This window comes from Peromyscus eremicus, chromosome 4 (genome assembly GCF_949786415.1).
Source record: "Peromyscus eremicus chromosome 4, PerEre_H2_v1, whole genome shotgun sequence".
Taxonomy (NCBI): Eukaryota; Metazoa; Chordata; class Mammalia; order Rodentia; family Cricetidae; genus Peromyscus; species Peromyscus eremicus.
Window position 1 is genome coordinate 7823466 of NC_081419.1, and position 23270 is coordinate 7846735.

The following is a 23270-nucleotide window of genomic DNA, read 5'->3' on the forward strand; positions in this document are numbered from 1 at the left end:
GCGGGTGCAGCGGCGGCTTCCCGTACCTGTTCCAATTAGCACGGGCCCCAAGTCTCCTGGCATCTCATTAGTGCACCACACTCGGCACCGGGAAGAACGTTTCCAAAAGGGAAAAGGGGAGGCTGTGAAAAATACAACTTCTAAAAATACTGTCCCCGGGGAGGCCATTGATTAAAGACCCCCTGACAGAAATGGCTCTAATGAGGGAAGAACAGCTCTGTTGTAATGGACTGGGAAAGGACTGGGCAGTCAGCACATCAGACTGTTTGCTGCCACTTACTCAGGGGCAGGCACAGGGCACAGGAGAGAGCCTGATGGGGCTGAAATACACCTGCGAGGGGCACCCCTGTGGTGGGGACCACGTGACTTCCTGCCCACAGGGGCCAGAGGGAGCTTCGGGAAGGAGGCTCTGTCGGGCTGTGGGGTAGGTCAGGAAATTGGCTCCACACTGCATCTTCTTGGTGCAAGCTCCTAAAGTGGAATTCAAGGTCAGAAACTACATCATGGTAGGAAAATAAATTGGACTCAGTTGATTCCACCTCTCGTCTCCCTAGGAAGCCTCTTCTCAGTCCCTCAGGACACAGTCCAGGGTGAAGAGAGCCTTTATTTGCCTCACTGGGCATGATATCCAGTGGTGAGTCTGGGCACAGAGTTGACGGGGGACTGGAGAGAGGGCCTGTGACTTCTATGTCACCTGAGTGGCCCGTGCCATCACAACGCAGTGTCAGGAGACCCAGGGAACGGCTTCATATTTGGGCACAGATCTGGAGGGGGCTTCACACAGCCTCGTTTCTGACTGAGCCACGGCTGACCTTCGAAGGTGTGCACAGGAAATGGTCCGTGGTCTGGCAAGCTCCTGGCTATCCCGGTAGATGGCTGAAGGTGGCTCGGTTCCTATGAAGCTGCAGGCACCTTAAATTGTCAGCAGCCTCTGACATACATGCAGGAGTTTGCCACTATGTCCCCAAGCCCACCCCAGCTGCCACCTTGGAAGATGCCTCAGAGAAGCTGAAGGCTAGCCAGCAAGAGAAACCCACTTATTTCCCAAACTGAACAACTGTCAGTTAGCCGATCTGAGGGTAAAGAGAAGAAAGGCCATTGCACTGAGGTGGTAAATCTAATCTGAAAGCTCACGAGGGAGGCTCTGGGAAAGCTAATGGCTAGGTAGTGGCCTCAGCTGCTGTCCCCCGAAGTCTCTGCTGCACTAGACAGGCACTTCTCAGCCCATTCACACAAAGCTACACGTTAACCTGAACTTCTCCCCCAAGCCAGATGAGCTAAGTCTGTGGGTGTAGGGAGGAGGATCAGGGCCCCTAGCAGGGATCAGGCAGCATGGAAGGAGGGCCACAGCCCTACCACAGAACAGGCAGCATGGAAGGAAGGCCACAGCCCTACCACAGAACAGGCAGTGAGGAAGGAAGGCCACAGCCCTACCACAGAATAGGCAGCGTGGAAGGAAGGCCACAGCCCTACCACAGAACAGGCAGATCTGAACTTGAAACCCAGTGGCTTCTGTAAGCCTTGTCCTATGTAGAGTACACATGCTGCCCTCCCCAGGGGTCACAGGGATGCTGTATATGCAAGCACTCACTGGTGAGCCATCTGCAAAGATGACTCGGTGCTTCTAGACTAAATTTGAGGACACTTGGGCTGATGTGGAACCAGGTATTTAGCACAATGTCACATCATCACTCACAAAGTCCTAATTTGTCCCATGGGGGTTAACTGTGACATCTGGTCCTAAGACTTCTTCACCATCTCCAGGACTCAGTCTGCCCTTTCAAACATAGGTGATGTACTGTGTGATAACACAAACCCTCCCCTGCCATCTACCATGACCCGACACAAGGAAGCTCTACGGAAACTCGATTAAGGAATGGATGAGTGAGGCAACTTTTCAACCACAGCCAAGTGTGAGAAGCCATGGCCCATGTAGCTTCCCTAAGCAATATCACTCCCAGGATTGAACCCCCCACCAAGCTAAGCAGGAGGCTCACCCACCCTCACTTCCCAGCCCACCCCTCCACCAGGCATCTGCTGCTAATGCTGAGGCCACTGCGCTGGGCATTGTGTCTGTTTCCTGCCTTGACCCCAGCAAGGCTGCTGCTTGCAAAGCCTCCAGACCTGAAGGCGGCCGACGTGTCCTCAGAGGCCAGGCTTGGAGTCAGCAGGTGCCCTGAGGACACTGGTTCCTTCAGTGGTGCCCAGTGTTTGCACTGTCACAAGATGTAAATGCTGGGCAGAAACTTGTAAGAAATTTGTGATACCACCTTAGAGGGGGGAACTACAAAAACACTCTAATTTGGAAAAAGTCAGAGACCTGGAGAAATGATCAGTTATGGTAGCAGAATCAGGGGCTCTTCTAGTGGTACACAATCTATTTCACGCCTTGCTAGATGGTATCAACACATTTCCCAACTGGTGACTCTGTCTGGGTGGTACATGAGTTGACTGCAGCCTTCTTCATTGCCAGTATCTACTTTCAGGTGCCCCCAGTTAGAGCTTCCCAGCCAGGGAAGCCCTGAGAGGGGGTGACGGGCACAGCAGGGTTATGCGGACCCGGTAGGCCCAGCCTCTCTCTTCCTTCTCCCACTTGACCTCACGAGTGGCCTTGGCAGTCACAGAAGGAAGTGACTGCTAGAGAGTGCCAAGCTGCCCTGTGAGCGGTGTCTCAGCTACCTGCAGCTAGCAGCTAGTCCTTGATATGAAGGCCCAGAGCCAAGTGGATGTTCTCCCCCGGCTAGGGACCAGGCCCAGGGCAACACTCCGCTGACAGTATATTGTTTGCCAGGCACTGGTCTACACAAGCCACCTGCAGTTTTTCACTGAAGGGTCCTGACAGCCGAATGACATGGGTACCCCCCCATCCCCACCCCAGTTTAGAGCTGTGAGCATGAGTACAGCAGTAAAACTTACTCTAAGTCATTCAATGTGCTCAGCTTCAGGGCCAAACCCAGACCTAGGGCTGGTGCCTGGGAAACTGCCTTCAGGACATTTGACAAGACATAGGCAGGCTTATCTAGAATGCAGAAAAAGGACCAATCAGACAGAGAGAGCCACATCAGACTCCCCAGCTATCACTCTGCTGAAGGGAAGAGCTGGGAGCACCAACTAGGTGTTGAAGGCTAGAGATGGGGACTCAGGCACATCTGGATGCACGGCAGCCCTGAGAGTTTTGTCTGATGGCAGAGGTGTGAGACTACACTGGGCTCAGTGTCTCCTCCAAAGCCCAGGCTGGAGTGTGCTTGCCTCTGCTCTATGAGGATGAAGAGGCGGGGCCTGGACTGTGTCTAGGCCACAAGGGCTCTGCCCTAGGAGAGGGGTTCAGGCTGTTATGTGTGGATGCTGTGGCAGTGGGATGTTCACCTCATACATTTCCTGTGCACTTCCACCATGTGACGTCTGCTACATTAAGCCACTGCAAGAAAGCCTTCATGGGACATGGCCCCTCCATCTTGGACTTCCCAGCCCCAAGAACCCAGAGCCAAATAACTTCCAATGTTTATAAACATCCAGTCTGTGGTATTCTGTTACAGAAGCTGAAAACAGACTGAGACACAGCAACACAAACTTTCACAGCAAACCACTACCATACATGCATATATACATACATACATATATATACACACAAACATATACATACATACATACACACACATCTATACATACACACACATCTATACATACACACACACACACACACACACACACACACACACACACACACACACATATATATGTACTTTTTTTTTCCTGGCCTGAGTCTAAGCAAGATGCTGAATGGTTTGAAAGGTCTCTACATCCAGGTGTGACCACTTAGGCTTTCAGCAGCCCAGCGAGCAGTGTATACCAAAGACTACCAGGCCAGGGAGACAAAGGAAGGCTCAAGCTCACTGGATCCAGGAAGATTCTGAGCTGCACCCCAAGGAGAGAAAGCACGTTGGTCCATCTGAGGCCTGGACGCCCTTTCCCCTCAGTTCTTTCACCAAACAGTATTTTTACTCTCCTTAACTCATCAGTATAAGCAATCCATGTAGCACAGCAGTGCACACAACAGAGCTATGAGGAGGTAAAATCACTGTCTAGTTTACAGGTAAGGAAACCAAGACAGAGAGTATTGCCTACATATACAGCAAGTCCACAGGATGGCATTCGCCTATGGGACTCTGCCCAGGGTGTGTTATAGAGAGGAAGAGCAGCTTATCAAGAAGCACATGGGAGAAGATACGCAAGGAGCTCTCATGAGGCAACAGAAAAGGGCACACACTGAGACAGGCCACGTGCATCAGCCAGGAATGGTGCAGAACCATGCAGTAAGGTGAGCTGCTGCTGGGCTTGGCCACTGGTCTGAAAGGAGAGCTCACTGGGGCTTTGTCAGACTGATGGCAACATTTAAAATGGGGCTGGTACACTCAGTGCAAGGAAGCCCTGAGAACAGACGCATGTGTCACTGCTGGGTGACAAGAGGACAACCAGGCCTGAGATGCCTTAGCAGGTAAAGGCACTTGCTGATAAACCCGACAGCCTGAGTTCCATCCTTGAGATCTACATGGTGTATGGAGAAAACGGATTCCCACAAGTGTCCTCTGACCTCCACACACACAAAAGAAAGAAAAGAAAGGGAGGGAGGGAGGGAGGACAGCCAGAGCTAGGTAAGTTTGGCAGCCTGTACCAAAGCCATGAGAACACACACACATGTCCCTTGAGCCAGGAATTCTGCTTCCAGGCAGACTCTGGGAACATGGTCAGCTGTTCACTGTCCCTTCACTGAGGACGCCTGGCTTCTGAGGCCACATGCTGAGGACAGAGTGCTGGAGGAAACACTGGTCACATTCTTCATGGGGCAAGACACACGATAAAACATCTAGGAGCATGAGTTAATGCAATGTCTCAGGTGAAGTTTTTAAAAAGGCTAGCAGACAGCAACTTGGAGGAGGCCGGGAAATGTGCTGTGTCTGCAGCTCAGCCTGGCTTCTGCTTGGGAAGAAAGGGACCTGGAGAGCAGCAGGGGGATGCTGTGAATATGTGCTGCTCTGACCGGTTGATAAATAAAGCTGTTTGGCCTATGGCAAGTTAGGTTATAGCTAGGCAGGAAACTGAAGAGAGAGACAGGAAGAAGAAAGGCAGAGGGGGAAAATGTCAGCTGCTGCCGCCAGGAGAAGCAAGATGTAAAAGTACTGGTAAGCTATGGCCATGTGGCAACTTATAGATTAATAAAAATGGGTTAAGTTACAAGAGCTAGCTAGCAAGAAGCCTGCCGTAAGTCATAGAGTTTGTAAATTATATTAAGCCTCTGAATGATTATTTTCTAAGTGGCTGTGGGACCTTGGGCCTGGGCAAGACTGGAGAAACCTTCTGACTACAGGGGAAAGGTGCCCTCCTGTAGAAGATGGGGAGGGGACCACAAACCTCTTCCTGGAACTGGGGAGAGGGGACTTGCTACCTGTGTCTTCACTGGGGCTATTCATGAAGGCAAAGGAGGGGAAGAAGTTTCTTATGATTACAGGACTACCTAGGAATGATGGGTTGAGGGCTTTGGTTTTGTGTTTTAACAGCCATGCACAGAAAAGGACCTAGAAACTAAAATGCAAAGCACTGTTTGGCTCTTACAGCTGGGACCTGGGATGTACAGAGATGCACAGGACAGAGGGTGGCTACCTGGAATGGCTCAGTCAGGAGCTGTCAGCAGGGCAAGTATGAGGACTGGAGTTTGCAATGTCAGAACCCATGTAAAAGCCACATGGATGTGGAAGCCAGCCTGTTGCTCCAGCTCAGTACATGGGAGATGGAGATGGGGGAATGGCCACAGCAAGCTGATTAGACACAGGCTGAAACTGCAACCTCCAAGTTCAATGAGAGACCCTGCTTCAGTACATAAGGTGGAGAGCAATCAAGGACAGAAGAGTGCACTTGGGCAACCATGTGTACTCACACGTGTGTATACATATGTGTACACTCACCCACACACAAACATGCAAACGCACATGCATACCGCACAAAAATACATGCAAATAAATGCATAATGACAGACAGTGTCTTTAACCATTCCGTTGCTCTGCTAGCACGTGTCACTTTTTTTTTTTTTGTCAATGAGCACTTACAGCTTTTATAATAGGAAAAATAACAATTGTAAACTTTACTTGATGAGGTGAGAAATTAAAAATCTGCTGGACTAACACTTGAGAAAACTCTTGTGAGCAAACTGGTGCCCGGCTACACATCCAAAGTGCAGAGGGGCCTGCCTTGAGGAGAAGAAAGTCTCATGGTGTGGCCAGTTCATACCTGCTGTTTCAGGAGGGCTTGCCCCAACTCAAAGGTGACTTTGGCAGACACAGCAGTGGGAGGTGGGGGCAGGAAGCTCTGCAGACATTCTGGGGCAACTTCTGGCTGACTGCGAAGTTCAAAGGCCTTCAGACATGGCAGGTCACAGGTCAGACTGCAGCTGCCTCACATTCTCAATTGGACAAGGCTGGGACCGCCAGGAGGCAAGGCCAGATCCTGCAGGAGTGCGCCCCAGGTGAAGGCAAGGGCAGGCTGCCCCCTTGTCTGGAGTCATGAACTCTTGGCTGCTTCTGCCTCCCTCCATAGTCTTGGTTTCTGAGTGGAGTGCTTAAGTCATCCATAGACTCTCTATTGAAATGTCTAATATTTCTAAGAAAAAGAAAATGCATGACTCGGTCCTGGAGACTGAGCGATTCTGCCAGCCTCAGGGTTGGCTTCTCTCCTACAGCACAGGACACCTCAGCCCTCCTATTGCCTGCTCCCCTTTGTTCCTTCCTCAGACTTGTCTCCCCTGCCTTGGCTGCTGCCATGCCCTAGCACAGCTTCACACTAGAATGTTCTTGCTATCTGGACTTTGGCTGAAGGACCCACCACAGCACAGCCTCCATGAAACCAACAGACAGAACTGGGATTTTGGGAGTGATTTGGATCTGAGTTCAAGTCCTGACTCTGATGCTCATGTACATCATTCCCCAAACTCATACTGACTCATTCCACCTCATCAAAATGTGGAAACAGTAATGGGTAGTCTGCATAGGATTCTTTGTAAGAACTGAATAAAACACAGAAAAGCACTTGTCTACAATGAGATTCCACTTTGGACCTGTTATAAAAGCTGTAAGACAGACAGTTACAAACATCCGAGGTCGTGGACATAGGAGGACATGCACCATAAGCTGGCATGGCCACTATGGAAAACAGTGGGGTAGCTCCTCATAGGATCATCACAGAACTTAGCAATTCCTCCCCTGAATATATCAAGAGAACTGAAAACATACACACACAAAATCATGCACATGAAATAAGTCACTGAACGGTGGAAACAACATAAATGTCCACTGACCAATGGACATTGTGTAGTTATCCACAGTGGAATATTATTGGGCCAGGAAAAGGCGTGACGTCCTGATGTAACACCACACTAAGTAAAACAAGACAGTCACAGATGCCCACACACTGCATGATTCTATTCTAACATGTCCCAAAGCAGACAATCCTTAGGGATAGAAAGGAAGGAGATGGTGGTTGTCAGAGGCAGGGGAGGCGGGGGTGGGGGGAGGTAGAGGGGATAGGGGAGAGGTGGAGGAGGCAGGAACAACAATCTATGGTTAGATATTGGTGACTGTTAGGTAACTCTGTGAATATTCTAAAACCCACTGAACAGTGCACCCCAAAGAATAAACCACACCATGTGAACTGTGTCTCAATAAAGCAATTAGCATGAGACAAGACATGACCCTCAATTCAAGGTTCCTATTTTATCTAGTGGACACTTCCCTAAGCATCTAACCCAAAGTCTTATTAATATGCACTTAGATAGTTGCCAAATGGCTGAATGAGTCATTCAGAAAATGGACCACGGACAATGCAAAACCGGTGCCTGGCATGGCAGGGACGGACACAGGCAGCTTTCCTCACGCAGTGTCCAGTTGTCTGCCACAGCAGCCTCAGAGAAGATGGCCTCTTGGGCTGGGCAGGGCAGAAGGAAGCAGAGCCTGGGTCCCAGAAGCCACCCTGGAGGTGCACGGTCCAACCAAGCCACTCTTGGCAGGGAGCAGCAATCACACAGGAGCAGCATCATCACACAGGAGCAGCAATCACACAGGAGCAGCAATCATCACACAGGAGCAGCAATCACACAGGAGCAGCAATCATCACACAGGAGCAGCAATCACACAGGAGCAGCAATCACACAGGAGCAGCAATCATCACACAGGAGCAGCAATCACACAGGAGCAGCAATCACACAGGAGCAGCAATCAATCAAACAGGAGCAGCAATCAATCACACAGGAGCAGCAATCACACAGGAGCAGCAATCAATCACACAGGAGCAGCAATCAATCACACAGGAGCAGCAATCAATCACACAGGAGCAGCAATCAATCACACAGGAGCAGCAATCAATCACACAGGAGCAGCAATCACACAGGAGCAGCAATCATCACACAGGAGCAGCAATCACACAGGAGCAGCAATCACACAGGAGCAGCAATCAATCACACAGGAGCAGCAATCAATCACACAGGAGCAGCAATCACACAGGAGCAGCAATCAATCACACAGGAGCAGCAATCATCACACAGGAGCAGCAATCACACAGGAGCAGCAATCATCACACAGGAGCAGCAATCACACAGGAGCAGCAATCACACAGGAGCAGCTCCCAGGACTCAGGAGAGAGGCAGCCAGAGAGACACGGCCTGGCCCAGAAGAGCCTGGCTTTTACCACACCCAGATGGCCAGGTCAGGCCTTGACCCTGGGCCTCCACAGAGCTGTGGGAGCAGCCTGGTGGCCTAGAGAGTTCCTCACGGCTGGTGGGCACGAAGGCCAGTCCTCTAGGTCATGGTGCATCTGTGGACTCTAAGGGGGAAGGCAAAGACTGCTCAACCAACAGCATGAAGATATGACGCTGGCCGCCACAGAGCAAAACGCTACATCAAGCAAAACTTGAACTTTCAGCAGAAATTAAGAGATCTTTGCTTTAATAGAAGGAATTATTAAAGAAGTAGACATGTACACAGGGTTCTGATGAATTTTACTTCTCTAAAATAAAAGAATTTTGTGTGCTCATATGTGTGTGAGTAACAGGCCTAACAACCTCATGTGTTACCCACCCCTCCATTTTTATTTTTGAAATAGGGTCTCTCATTGGCCTGGAACTATCCAAGTAGGCTAGCCTGGCTGGCCAGAGAGCCGCAGGGATCTGCCTATCTCTGCCTCCCCAGCACTGGGCTTAAATGGGTGTAACTACAACACCCAGCTTTTAAAATTTTGTTGGCATGGCATTTGGAGATCAAACTCAAGTCCTCATGCTCGCTGACGGCACTATCTCCCCAGCCCTACAATCAAAAACCTCAAACTACAAAGACCACGTGTGCTGGCTAGTATGTCCACATGACACAGCTGACCCACTGGAAAGGAGGGAACTTCAGGAGAGAAAATGCCTCCATAAGACTGGGCTGTAGGGCATTTTCGTAATTAGTGATTGATGGGGGAGGGTCCAGCCCACTGTGGGTGGGGCCATCCCCTGGGCTGGTGGTCCTGGGTTCTATAAGAAAGCAGGCTGAGCAAGCCAGTAAGCAGCACCCCTCCATGGCCTGTGCATCAGCTCCTGCCTCCAGGTTCCTGCCCTGCTTGAGTTCCTGTCCTGCCTTTCTTCAGTGATGGACAGTGATGTGTAAGTATAAGCCAAACAGACCCTTTCCTCCCTAATTTGCTTTTGCTAATGGTGTTTCATCACAGTCATAGAAACCTAAGACACCACATATACTCATGACATGCACACATACCTAAACATACAAGCAGCACATAATCGATGTAGATTAACAGCCAAAATAAGGAGAAAGAGAACTCCTCAAATAATTAAGATCAAAAAACAAAGCTGGGGATCTGGACAGATGGCTCAGCAGTTAAAAGCACTGTAGCCAGAAGGTTTCTCCGGTCCCGCCCAGCCCAGCGGTCCCTCAGATCACAACTGTCTGTAACTCCATTTCCAGGGGATCTGGCACCCTAACACAGACATCCATGCAGGCCAAACACCAATGCACATAAAATTAATCTTAAAGAGAGAGAGAGAAAGCTGGAGACTGATATTTCTGTATAGAAGCCATAGGAGAAAACAGCTCACCTCTGAAGAAAATGCAAATTCAAAATGACAGTGACTTCTATTCCCAGGAAATGTCTGACAAAACTCTATGTGCACTGGAAGTCAGCTGAGTGGATCTTTTGTGCCATAGAGTGGAGCCCAATCCATTACATTACTTCAATGAGCACCTCTCTACACCCAGGCAGGTGCAAAAGGACCCAGCATGTCTACCCAAAAATCATTTCCAGGAAGAAACTTTATTTATTTTAAAAAAAATGTATTCATTTTACATACCAACCACAGATCCTCCTCTCATTCCTCCTCCTATTCACCTCCCCCAGCCTCCTCCCCTGACCTACCCCCCAATCCCCTCCTACAAAAGGGGTAAGGCTTTCCTTGGGGACTTAGCAAAGCCTGGTACAGTCAGTTGGGGCAGGACTAAGACCCTCCCCCCACTGCATCAAGGGTGAGCAAGGCATCCTACCATAGGTAATAGGCTCCAGAAAGCCAGCTCATGCACCAGGGATAGATCTTGATCCTACTGCCAGGGGCCTCTCAAACAGACCAAGCTACATACTGTCTCCCATATGTAGAGGGCCTAATCCAGTCTCATGCAGGTTCCACAGCTGTCGATTCAAACTCAGGAGATCTCATCTATTTCCCCTTCCCAGGGGAATCCATGCGTCCCTCTTTGGGTCCTCCTTCTTAGCTAGCTTCTCTGGAGCTGTGGGTTGCAGTTTGGTTATCCTTTGCTTTACATCTAGTATCCACTTATGAGTGAGTACATACCGTACATACCATGTTTGTCCTTCTAAGTCTGGGTTACCTCACTCAGGATATTTTCCAGTTCCATCCATTTGCCTGCAAATTTCATGATGTCGTTTTTTTTGTGGTTTTTTTTTTTTTTTTTTTTTTTTTTTTTTTATAGCTGAGTAGTATTCCATTGTGTATATGTACCACATTTTCTTTATCCATTATTCGGTTGAGGAACATCTAGGTTGTTTCCAGGTTCCAGCTATTACAAATAATGCTACTATGAACATAGTTGAGCATGTGTCCTTGTGATATGATTGAGCATCTCTTGGGTATATGCCCAAGAGTAGTATCATTGGGTCTTGAAGTAGATTAATTCCCAATTTTCTGAGAAGTCACCATACTGATTTCCACAGTGGTTGTACAAGTTTGCACTCCCACTAACAGTGGAGGAGTGTTCCCCTTGCTCCGTATCCTCTTCAACATAAGCTGTCTTCAGTGTTTTTGATCTTAGACATTCTGACGGATGTAAGATGGTATCTCAGAGTCATTTTGATTTGAATTTCCCTGATGACTAAGGATGTTGAGCAATTCCTTAAATGTCTTTTGGCCATTTGAGATTCTTCTGTTGAGAATTCTCTGCTTAGCTCTGTAGCTCAGTTTTTAAATTGGATTATTTAATATTTTGATGTCTAGTTTGAGTTCTTTATATATTTTGGACATCAGCCCCTCTGTCAAATGTGGGGTTAGTGAAGATCTTTTCCCATTCTATAGCTATCATTTTGTCTTATTTACTGTGCCCTTTGCCTTACAGAAGCTGCTTAGTTTCAGGAGGTCCCATTTATTAATTGTTGCTCTCAGTGTCTGTGCTACTGGTGTTATATTTAGGAAGTGGTCTTCTGGGCCAATGCCTTTGAGGCTGCTTCCTACTTTCTCTTCTATCAGGTTCAGTGTAACTGGATTTATGTTGAGGTCCTTTGATCCATTTGGACTTGAGTTTTGTGCATGGCAATAGATATGGATCTATTTGCAATCTTCTACATGCTGACATCCAGTTATGCCAACACCATTTGCTGAAGATGCTTTCTTTTTTCCATTGTACAGTTTTGGCTTCTTTGTCAAAAATCAGGTATTCATAGGTGTGTGGATTAATGTCAGGGTCTTCAGTTCCATTCCATTGGCCCACATGTTGGTTTTTATGCCCAATAGCAAGCTGTTTTTTTTATTACTATAGCTCTATAGTAGAGCTTGAAGTCAGGGATGGTGATACTTCCAGAAGTTGCTTTATTGTAAGATTGTTTTATCTTTCCTAGGTTTGTTTTTCCATATGAAGTTGAGTATTGTTCTTTCCAGGTCTGTAAAGAATTGTGTTGCGATTTTGATGGGGGTTGCATTGAATCTGTAGATTGTTTTTTAGTAAGATTGCCATTTTTATTATGTTCGTTCTAACTATCCATGAACATGGGAGATCTTTCCATTTTCTGAGACAGTCTTCAATTTCTTTCTTCAAAGACTTAAAGTTCTTGTCATACAGGTCTTTCACTTGTTTAGTTAGAGTTATCCCAAGGTATTTTATATTATTTGTGGCTATTGTGATAGGGTGATCTTTCTCTGACTTCTTTCTTGGCTTGTTTATCATTTTTATATAGGAGGGCTACTGAATTTTTTTTAGTTAATCTTGTATCCCTCCACATTACTGAAGGTGTTTATCAGTTGTAGGAGTAGCAGGAAGAAACTCTTATCACAAAGACTGAGGATATGATTTGCAGTGTTCTTCATAGCAGTGGAAAAATCCTGGAAAGAGATCCTATCCCATAGATGTAAGAGATTTAATTTCCCATCCATTCAAAAGCAGAGCTCCATGTGGCCTTACAAGGTGTGCCCATGTTGAGCAGGAAAAGCAAGCTGGAGAATATTCTCAGCATATTATCATGCCTATGCTAGAACCCAGACAAAGTTGAAAACATGATAGACATGGGGGTATGCAACACCAACTTGGAGTAGTTTGAATTCTGAGGAAAGGGGTATGGCCCCCATGAGGCTTTATTTCTTTTACTAAAAAGCTGCATGAGCCTAAAGAACCTTTGAGACTTGGGGAGTCACCAGATGGTCCTATAGGCATTTGTTATGTTATTCCTGATGTTTTTCTCATACATGTTTTGTAACATAATTTTTATTCTTAAAAATCAGATAATAGGACTGGGCATAGTGGCACAAGCCTTTATTCCCAGCAGAAGCAGAGGGATTCTGAGTTCAAGGCCAGCCTGGGGTACATAGCTCCAAAACAGTTAGGACTAGAGAGACCTAGTCAAAAAAAACAAAAAAGAAACAAAATAAAAATCAGACAATAGAGCCAGAAAGAAGAAGATTCAAATATTAACCGACTGTGCCCAAGGAACAGAGAGCTGTGAGGGATCACACAGGATACCCAGTTAAACTCCAACTTCAAATGACAAATCCTAACTTGTTGACTGAAAAGTCATCTTGTGTAAGACGTGGAAGTGGGTGTGGGGAGGAGAGTCAAGGCCAGCTTTGGGTGGAATACAGGTGGTGAAGAGCCCTGCAAGGACCCCAGGCTCTGTGAGCGTCTGCAGTTCCTAAGAGGGATACTAGTGGGCTGGTCTGCATTGGAGGCTAGAACTAAATAGAGAGCTGAGGTCAAGCCACAGCCATTTTTACTGACCATCCCTTGGTAGGCTGGTCTCTCAGGCAGGTGGAAACACAGCCAGCCCCTAGGAAGAGGGCAGCTATCTGTCTGACACAGCTTTAGGCCTGTACAGTTGGACCAGGCAGGAGACAGGTGCTATGGAGCTGAGTCGGAGCCTGTGCTGCCCACACTGCAAAGAGGGGACCCAGGAGAGCAGAGCAGCAAACAGGGAGAAATGAGAGATCCAAGCAGGCTCACAGAAGAGGATGTGAAGACCCACGCCCACACTGTGAGCATACCGTGAGGAGCTGACACAAGTACAAACTGGTGTACACAGGAAGAGGCTTTAGAAGGGGATACAACTGCTCCACCGTCACTAACAAAAACAAACCCACGCAGAAAGCCCAGAATCCCCTTTCTCCTACTGGGAGAACATGGGTCACTTTTCTCACTTCCCATGATCTTCTTAGTCTGGATTCTAGGTGAGTACGCTAAGGAAGAAGGCAGGGATGAGTTGGGGTGGAGAGCAAGGAGTAGACACCTGTGAGTGGGACTAGGCATGAGGAGATGATATAGCAGAGGGACAGCCAGCGGACAACCCAGGGAAGGAACATCAGGTACAGGGACAGAAGGCGCTGGTGGCGTCTGCTTGTCCAGGAGGCAGCAGCAAGATTTTGTGTTCAGTCAATGGTAAAGGAGGTAGAGACTGGGGGCTGGAGAGATGGTTCAATGGTTAGGAGCACTGGCTGCCCTTCCAGAGGACTTGGGTTTGATTCCCAGCACCCACATGGTGGTTCACAACTGTCTGCAACTCCAGTCCCAGGGGATCCAACACCCTTTTCTGGCCTCTGTGGGCACTAGGTACACATGGGGCACACACAGACATACATGTAGGCAAAACACCCATAATATAAAATAAAATATATTTTAAAATGCAACTGAGGCATTGGCTCAGCAGTTAAGAGCACGTGTTGCTCTGCTTTGACTCCCCACAGCCACCATTAGCTCACAATTAGCTCACAACCATCATTCACTCTGTTCTAGGGGATCCAATGCCCTTGACCTCCAAGGGCTCCAGGAATATATGTGGTACACATAAATCCATGCAGACAAACCCTCAATATACATAAATCTAAAAAATTTTTTTAAACTAATAATGCATTTATTTAAAAGAGAGAGAGAGAGACAGACAGACAGACAGACAGACTAGCAGGGGACTTAGCAGTGAGACCCCAGGCAGGATATACACCTGGAGGAGTGACCTGGGAGAGGGGAGGGAGTAAGGGAGGGTGGGAGGGAGAGACCGAACCCTCTGCCAGCTCTTCACTCATGGACCCTTCTGCCTGGGAATGTAAGTTCACACAGGCAGAGACTATGCCAACTCACTCACCAATTGACTTCTAGAACCCAGGCCGGGGCCTGCACAAGGTGGCCTGAATACATCATTGCTAATTAGGCATGCAGCCAGCCCCTTCTAGAGCTTGGCACAATCCCCCTTTGAACCCAGGAGGGTGAGAAGGAACTTGAGGTTGGTCTAGGGAGGGAGTCTACATTCACAAGTCACATGTGCCGCTCACTGATCGTGAAAACTTTTAGACACCTAGATGCCTTCCAAAGAACAAGAAGGAAGCTCTGCCATCAATCAAGCCAAACCAACCAACTCTAGGGAGGTCTAGCCATTGGACGCTGTTCTGAATACAACCAAAAAGGCTGTGAGAACCATGTGCCTCGATGAGCGGGAGGCCACACCCAGATAGACAGCCCTGTATCTAATGATCCTAGTATCAGCACTGCATAACCTCCCTAGGCTTGGAAAGGAGTCTGGTCTGTGTGCTGGCATCACCTCTCCCTCCTTCCTTGTGTGGCTTGTCTCTGCTCCCCTCTCTGCTTGGACCACCTGGAGAGCAGAAGCCCATCAACTCTGGCCCTGGGCTTCTTGTGGGTTTGAATAAAGAGGCCCTGAAGAGACCCAACAAGAGAAGGCAGCAAGAGGTAAGCGCAGGGAATTAAGAGAAGCTGAACTCATGAGTCACACTCAATGACAGCAAGCAAGAAAGCCAAGGAGATGAACTGGCGGCTGACTGAGTCACTCTTCTTATTTACTCTATTACTCGGCTCTCAAACCACATTGCCAGCTGTAATTGCATTTCAATTCATGTTTAACACACACATAACTTAGCTGTACGCTGGCATCCAATATCCCAGACACAGAAAGGCAGAACAGAAAAGATCCAGCTACTTCAGTGAACATTCTTCACAGGTCTGGTGGAGCCAATGTGTATCCAGGCACTGTGCTGAGGGCTGGGATGCAGTGGTGTGGACGACACAGTCCCCCAGCCTGGGATGCAGTGGTGTGGACGACACAGTCCCCCAGCCTGGGATGCAGTGGTGTGGATGACACAGTCCCCCAGCCTGGGATGCGTTGGTGTGGATGTCACAGTTCCCCAGCCTGGGATGCAGTGGTGTGGATGACACAGTCCCCCAGCCTGGGATGCAGTGGTGTGGATGACACAGTTCCCCAGCCTGGGATGCAGTGGTGTGGATGACCCAGTTCCCCAGCCTTCAGGGGCCTGCTGCATGGAGACAGCAAAACTGCACAGGAAAGGAGTGGTGTGTGCGAGTGCATGGCCACAGAGACACGAGCGGCAGAGTATTGCAAAGGGGCTATGTGGAGTTCATGGAGGCAGGAGCTAGGGCAGCTCTGGAGGCCAGTGAAGCCTACCTATCTATTTGGTAAACATCTATCCAGTGCTAGGTGCTGGAACTTCTCTAGAAAGCTAAGCAGCACATTTGCCCTTGAAGCTAAAACCAGACAGCCAGGACCCCATTCTGGATGGAGATGGTGGCTGATTGGGGGCTATGGATGGGGGCATCTTGTCAGTCAGGGGCTCAGGAGGGATGGGGGAGGTTGAGAATGGAACTGTGGGAAGCTAGGAATCTAGTCTTTATCACTGAGGAACAGACAGCAGAGTGTCTGGGGACTTGCTTAGTCAATAGGCCTGTCCCTCCCCACAGTGTCATATAGACCTTGTAACATATAGACCTGAAGGACAACATATAGACCTGAAGGGCATCATATAGACCTGAAGGACAACATATAGACCTGAAGGACAACATACAGACCTGAAGGACAACATATAGACCTGAAGGACAACATATAGACCTGAAGGGCAACATATAGACCTGAAGGACAACATATAGACCTGAAGGACAACATATAGACCTGAAGGACAACATATAGACCTGAAGGGTAACATATAGACCTGAAGGACAACATATAGACCTGAAGGACAACAAGTGGAGAATGGGAAACAGTGGGGAAATACGATGAAGTTCTTGGGCTATACATGAACATCAACTTAAGAAAAAAAACAATAAAGACCAAAACAAAACAAAAAACCGCTTTCTCCTAAGCAAAATGTAGCAAACTATAATCAATAACCCATGAATACACAGTAGGAGTCCAGGATACAGTAGTGATGCCATTAACAGCATCAAACCTGCTCTCTGAAACAAACTGATTCCTACCTTTTTGTCAAAGCTTTGGAACAAAGCTCTGGATGAAGTGTGACTCACCTGTTCCTTGGCAGGTGAAAGGATTACAGCAGTCAGAGCTCTTTGGAGGAATGGAACTGATAGAATACACACACACACACACACACACACACACATCATACACACACACATATATGTGTATATGTGTATATATATAATATATATATTATATATATATATATATTTATTAGAACAGCTTACAGGCTTTGGTCCAGCTAGTTCAACCAAAAGAAGGTCTAAGAACCCAGTAGTTGTTCAGTGCATGAAGCTGGATGTCTCAGCTGGTCTTCAGTGTACACTGGAATCCTGAAGAAGTAGGCTCTAGTGCCAGTGAAGGAGTGGGCTTGCCAGCAACAGTGAGGGCAAGCAGGCAGAGAAAAAGAGCTTCCTTCCTCCATGCCCTTTATATAGGCTCCCAACAGAAGGTATGATCCATCCCACCTCAAAAGATCCAGATTAAAGGTGGGTCTTCCCACTTCAAATGATGTAATTAAGAAATAAAACTCTCAGCCAGGCAATCCCAGCACTCGGGAGGCAGAGCCAGGAGGATCTCTGTGAGTTCGAGGCCAGCCTGGTCTACAAAGTGAGTCCCAGGAAAGGTGCAAAGCTACACAGAGAAACCCTGTCTCGAAAAACCAAAAAAAAAAAAAAAAAAAAAAAAAAAAAAAAAAAAAAGGAAGGAAGGAAGGAAAGAGAAAGAAAGAAAAAAAACTCTCACAGATATACCCAGCTGCTTCAGTTTTAGTTAATTCCAGATGTAATCAAGTTGACAACAAAGACTAGCCATCCCAGGGACGTTATCTAAAAGCAACCTAGGTTGTTAGTTTGCTGGAAATATTCTCTAACAGCACTGCTGGTTTCTTCCTTGGAAACAGGGATGGTACTGGAGCTCTTCTCAGAGGCAGCAGAACTGGTGTGGTGGCGCACATCTGTAATCGCAGCACCTGAGAAGGCGCAGCGGCAGGAGCGGAAGCTCGAGGCCAACCTGAGTACCTCAGCTACATGAGACCTTGCCTCAGAGAAAGAGAGGAAGGGCTTGGAGAGCTGGCTCAGCGGTTAAGAGCACTGGCTGTTCTTGCAGAGGACCTGGGTTCAGATCCCAGCACCCATGTGGTGGCTCACAACTGTCTGTAATTCCAGTTCCTCTTCTGGTCTCTGCAAGCACTTCATGCATGTGGTGCACATATACACATGCAGAAAAGACATTTATGCATATAAAAAAAACATCCAGCAACCAACATAACAGGAGAGATTCTCAAACACATTAAGGTTTTCCATTTTGGCACATTAAATCACACATGACTGCACATAAAAGCTACATGTGACCTTCTCATACTATTTCCAAATTTTCTGGTATTCTAATTTTCCTATTCTTGATCTATATTTTGCTTAGTTTCCTTTTACTATCAGATTTTCTAGTTTATTATGCTCTTTACAAAGACTCAATTCTCAATTAACAATAGTCTCTCTTTTTTTTATTCTGATTTTATCCTTGCTTCTTTCTATATATTTTACTGGACACTTAAGCCATGACACAACATGAAGTGGTCAGATACACATGTCACCAGAACCCCCAGGAAAAGAGTTGAAAAAGAACTATATACACAACGATCAGAAATATTCCAAACTTAACCAGGACTATAAACTCACAGATCCCAGATAAATAACTGGCCGGCAGACTAACCTTAGGAAAACCATCAAAATGTTCTATCCAGTGTGGGGGGGTATAAAAAACAAACAAATGAATAAATAAAACCTCAAAAGCAGCATGGAAGACAGAGCAGTGTAAGTCAAGCTGTGGTGGCCCACACCTTTAATCCCAGCATTCGGGAGGCAGAGGCAGGTGGATTTCTGTGAGTTTGAGGTCAGCCTGGTCTACAGAGCAAGTTCCAGGACAATCAGGGCTACACAGAGAGACCCTGTTTCAAACAATCTTTAAAAAAATAAAAAAGACAGCTAATTTTCATAAGGAACAACACATGCTGAAAGATAATGGAGCCACACCTTCAATATAGTGAAAGAAAATGCTAGTAAGAATCCAAAGGGAAACATCCTTCAAATAATAGAGAAGAAACAGACTGTATCCAGGCATGCGAAAGATGAGACATTACACTGCCAGCAGACAGCACAGGAAGTCCTCTCCCCAGCCATTCTCCAGGTTGAAGGAGAGTCATATCCGCTGAAAACTGGACACAGAGCAATGAATACAAGATATGGAATATAAGGATAGCTATAAGGAATTCACTGTTTAAGTCTTTTTTTATAAGACAATAAAAATTTAAATAAAACTGATAGCCATGCATTGTGGGTTCATGGCATGCATAGAGGGAAATGTCCTGTAACCACAGCACCAAAAACAGGAGGGACCACCACCGTGCTGCTTGTCCATGGCAGACTGCTACCAAAGAGGTGTGGTGTGAACGCAGAGTAACTAAGGAAGAACAAGCCACTGGGCTGCAGAGACAGGTCAGCAGTGAGGGCGCTGGCTGGTCCCAGAGGACCCCGGTTCAGCTCCCAGCACCCACACTGAGGCTCACAACCGTCTGTAACTCCAGTTTAGGGGAATGTGATGCCGAATTCTGGCCTCCGTGGGCACCAGGCACATACATACATGTAGGCAAGCATTCATACATATAAAATAAAAATAAATAAATCCTTTTTTAAATCCATATAGTAAGATAACAGAGGAAATAAAATGGGATAAAATAATTTAAAAGATGTGGGACTTTGAGGAATATAGTTTAGTGGTAGAAAATTTACCTAGAACGAGCTAAGCTCTGAGCTTTATTCCCAGCACTAAAAGAAAAAAAGAGAAAAAGAAAGACACTGGGAAAAGGGGGGGAAAGGAAACTATATTGGCCTCTCCTCTGCTGCTGTGATAAAACACCATGACCAAAGTGACTTGGGACAGTTCCTTTTGGCTTACAGATCCAGGGGAGAGTCTTTCGCTGTGGGGAGGCTTGGCCACAGCAGACCGGCAGCAGGAGGAAGCTAAGCTCACATCTTTAGACACTAGCACACAGAGAGAGCTGACCACGGACAAGGCTAGATGATCCCACCGTCTGCCGCTGTGACGCCCTTCCTCCACCTGGGAACCAAGTGTTCACAGACCTGAGCCCATGGGGGTCATTACTCATTCAAATCACCACAGAAACCAAGAGCAGATGGGGGAGGGGGAACAAAAGATAACAAAAAGCCAACTAGGTGGAGTAAAACCCAAAACACATCAATAACTCTTTAAATATAAATGATCTAAAGAAGAAATAGTCAGAATGGGTAATATCCTGTTTATAAGAATCCCAGTTTAAACATAAAGACACAGATAGATTCACAGGAACAGCATGGAAAAGGGTGCTCCATGCCAATACTCATAAGAAAGCTACTGTTGGATATTAATATACCCCCAAATATTCTTCAGAGCAAAAAATGTTGGCAAAGTAAAGAGTCAACTAAAATGGTAAGAGGTCAACCAATAAGAATGGTACATCCATTCTAACATTTATGTGCTTAACAACAGAACTTCAAAATGCAGAAAGGAGGAACTAAAAAATAGACAGACTAATCCACAATTATGGTCAGAGATCCAGTACTTGTCTCTTGATAACTAAACAAACAGACAGAAAATCAGTAGGAATACAGAAGACATAGATGACACCATCAACCCACTAGGCCTTGCTAACGCCTGTAGAAAACTCAACTGTGCTAACAGAATATACTTTCAGATATACCAGAGTGTTTCCCAAGACAGATCACAGTGCAGGCTCTTAGGTAATTGGGGAGGGAGAGGAGAACACACATCAGTCCTTTTCAAGTAAAAGGTCTTTCATAATGCCACACACAGAGGGGGCTGAGGCAGCCTCTCTCTTCCAAAGGTTTCCAAGAGCACTCACTGCTCCTTGCATCTCAAGAAAGCAGGCTCAGCATCATGGCTAGCATTAGTGGTCAGAGTGGCACAGGTGGGAAGAGGGACCTCAGCTGAAGAACTGCCTCCACCAGCCTGGCTGGCCTCTAAGCACATCTGTGGAGCTTTTTCTTAATGGCTCACTGATGTAGGAGGGCCCAGCCTTCCGACCACCCAACCATGGGCAGCGCCATCTCTGGGTCTGGGCTGTGTAAGAGGGTGGCTGAGCAAGTCAGGGGTGCATGCCAGTAAACAGCACTCCTCCATGGTCTCTGCTTCAGTTCCCATCTCAAGCCCCTCCCTAGACTTTCCTGATGTTGGACTGTCACCAGTAAAATAAACATCCTCCTCCCTAGATGCTTTCAGTTAAATTGCTTATCACAGCAACAGGAAAGTCACAAGGACACTTGGTTAATATGTGACCTGTACTCCGGGGTATATGTGTGACTAAGATCACCTACAAGAGGGCTATGTGACGGAAGCTTCCTGACAGGAGCCACAGAGGCACTGGATGGGGGAGTGACCACAGACACACGGCCCTGGATGGGAGTAAAGGTTAGGTATGTCTTCCCCATCCTGCTGTACCCTTATCTGGCTCTAACTGCCTTGGTTGCCTTGATTACCTGGAGGGCCTGGGGTCTGCACACAGCTTACAGAACAGGACAAATAGAGCCTGCAGCCTGTGGACAGCTGAGATTTGCAGATGGTTTTTATACTCCTTAAGGGTTAAAAACATAATCATCGGCCATAGAGATCACACACAGCTCATAACGTTTAAAAATATCAACTATCAGGTTTCCAAGAGAAGGCTTCCAACAGTTACTCTATGTTCTCTGGCCACATGGAACTGAGCAAGTTGTCAAAAGTGCACACGTCTAAAAAAAATCCCCAAATGTGAAAACAAAATAGCACACATTGAAATAAAACACTGATCAAGAGAAAAATAAAAAGGTATTAGACAGTTTCGTAAATGAATTAAAATTCTCTACGACATGATCACATATGAGGAAGAACACAGCCAGTGCAGAGCTCAGGAGGAAATCAGTGGACAGAACTCCCCCGTAGATGCCAGACTGTGAAGTCTAAAGATGATAAGAAGAAAACAACAAAATAGAAAAGAGAAAAAAGAAAAATCAAAACTAAAAGCTGGGGCTTTGAGAAATAAAATTGACAAATTCCATACATTCCAAGGAGGGGAAAAAAAAACCAGGGACAACTTCAATTATCATTATTGTGAATTAAAAAGAAAGCAACCAACAGATCTTATAAAAAACTAAAAAACAAAATAAGATAATAGTATGAAGAACTTTATGCCTAGACACTAGAAAACCTAATTGATTGGAAAATGTCTTGTTAGATATAAACTACTGATGCTCATCAAGAGTAGCTAACATGGGCTGAAGAGGCTGCTCAGCAATTAACAGAACTGGCTGCTCTTGCAGAGGACCCAGATTTGGTTCCCAGAACTCACATTCAGTGGCTCACGATTGCTTATAACTCCAGTCCAGGGGGGTTTCAATGCCCTGAAGCCACCTACGAGTACATACGCATTTCAGGCCCTCTCCCCACATTAAAAAAAAATGTAACTCAGATTCCTTTATTTAAAAAAACAACAAATGTTACAAATTATTTAATGTATCTGTATATCTATCTATCTTGGAGGACTAGGGATTGAACCCAGGACCTTGTACACGCTAGGCAAGAGTTCTACCACTGAGCTACATCCTTAGCATAATACAAACCTTTCTACGTCCTAACACCACAGAGTTTCCAGTGGTAAATTCCATAAACATTTAAAGAAAAAAAAAACACAAATTCACATTCAGCATTTCGGAAAAGAACAAAGTGACATCCTTCAACAATACCAGAGTCAGACAAAAAGATAAGAACAGAAGGCCGCAGTAATCCATATTTCTCATGAATGTATACAAAACATTTCTGTTTTCTTTTTTCTTTTCCAAAGTTTCATGCATGCTATATAAGTGCTCAGCCACTGACTACATCCCTAGCCTCACATAACATTTCTTAACCCAATTCTAGCAACATATAAAAAGGACAATCTTGCCGGGCGTTGGTGGCGCACGCCTTTAATCCCAGCACTCGGGAGGCAGAGCCAGGCGGATCTCTGTGAGTTTGAGGCCAGCCTGGTCTACAAAGCAAGTTCCAGGAAAGGGGCAAAGCTACACAGAGAAACCCTGTCTTGAAAAACCAAAAAAGGACAATCTTTTATGTCCACATGTAATTTACCTCAGGAATTCAAGTTTAGTTTAACACTCAAACATCAGTGTTTCATCACACCAAGAATTAAAGAAAAAATGTCCAAC

General features: G+C 46.6%; 1 protein-coding gene across 1 annotated transcript in view; it reads right to left on the bottom strand.

Moving 5' to 3' along the window:
* Mvb12b (multivesicular body subunit 12B) overlaps positions 1-23270 on the bottom strand; it is a 160152-nt gene that overhangs the window by 113255 nt on the left and 23627 nt on the right. The window lies entirely within an intron of this gene.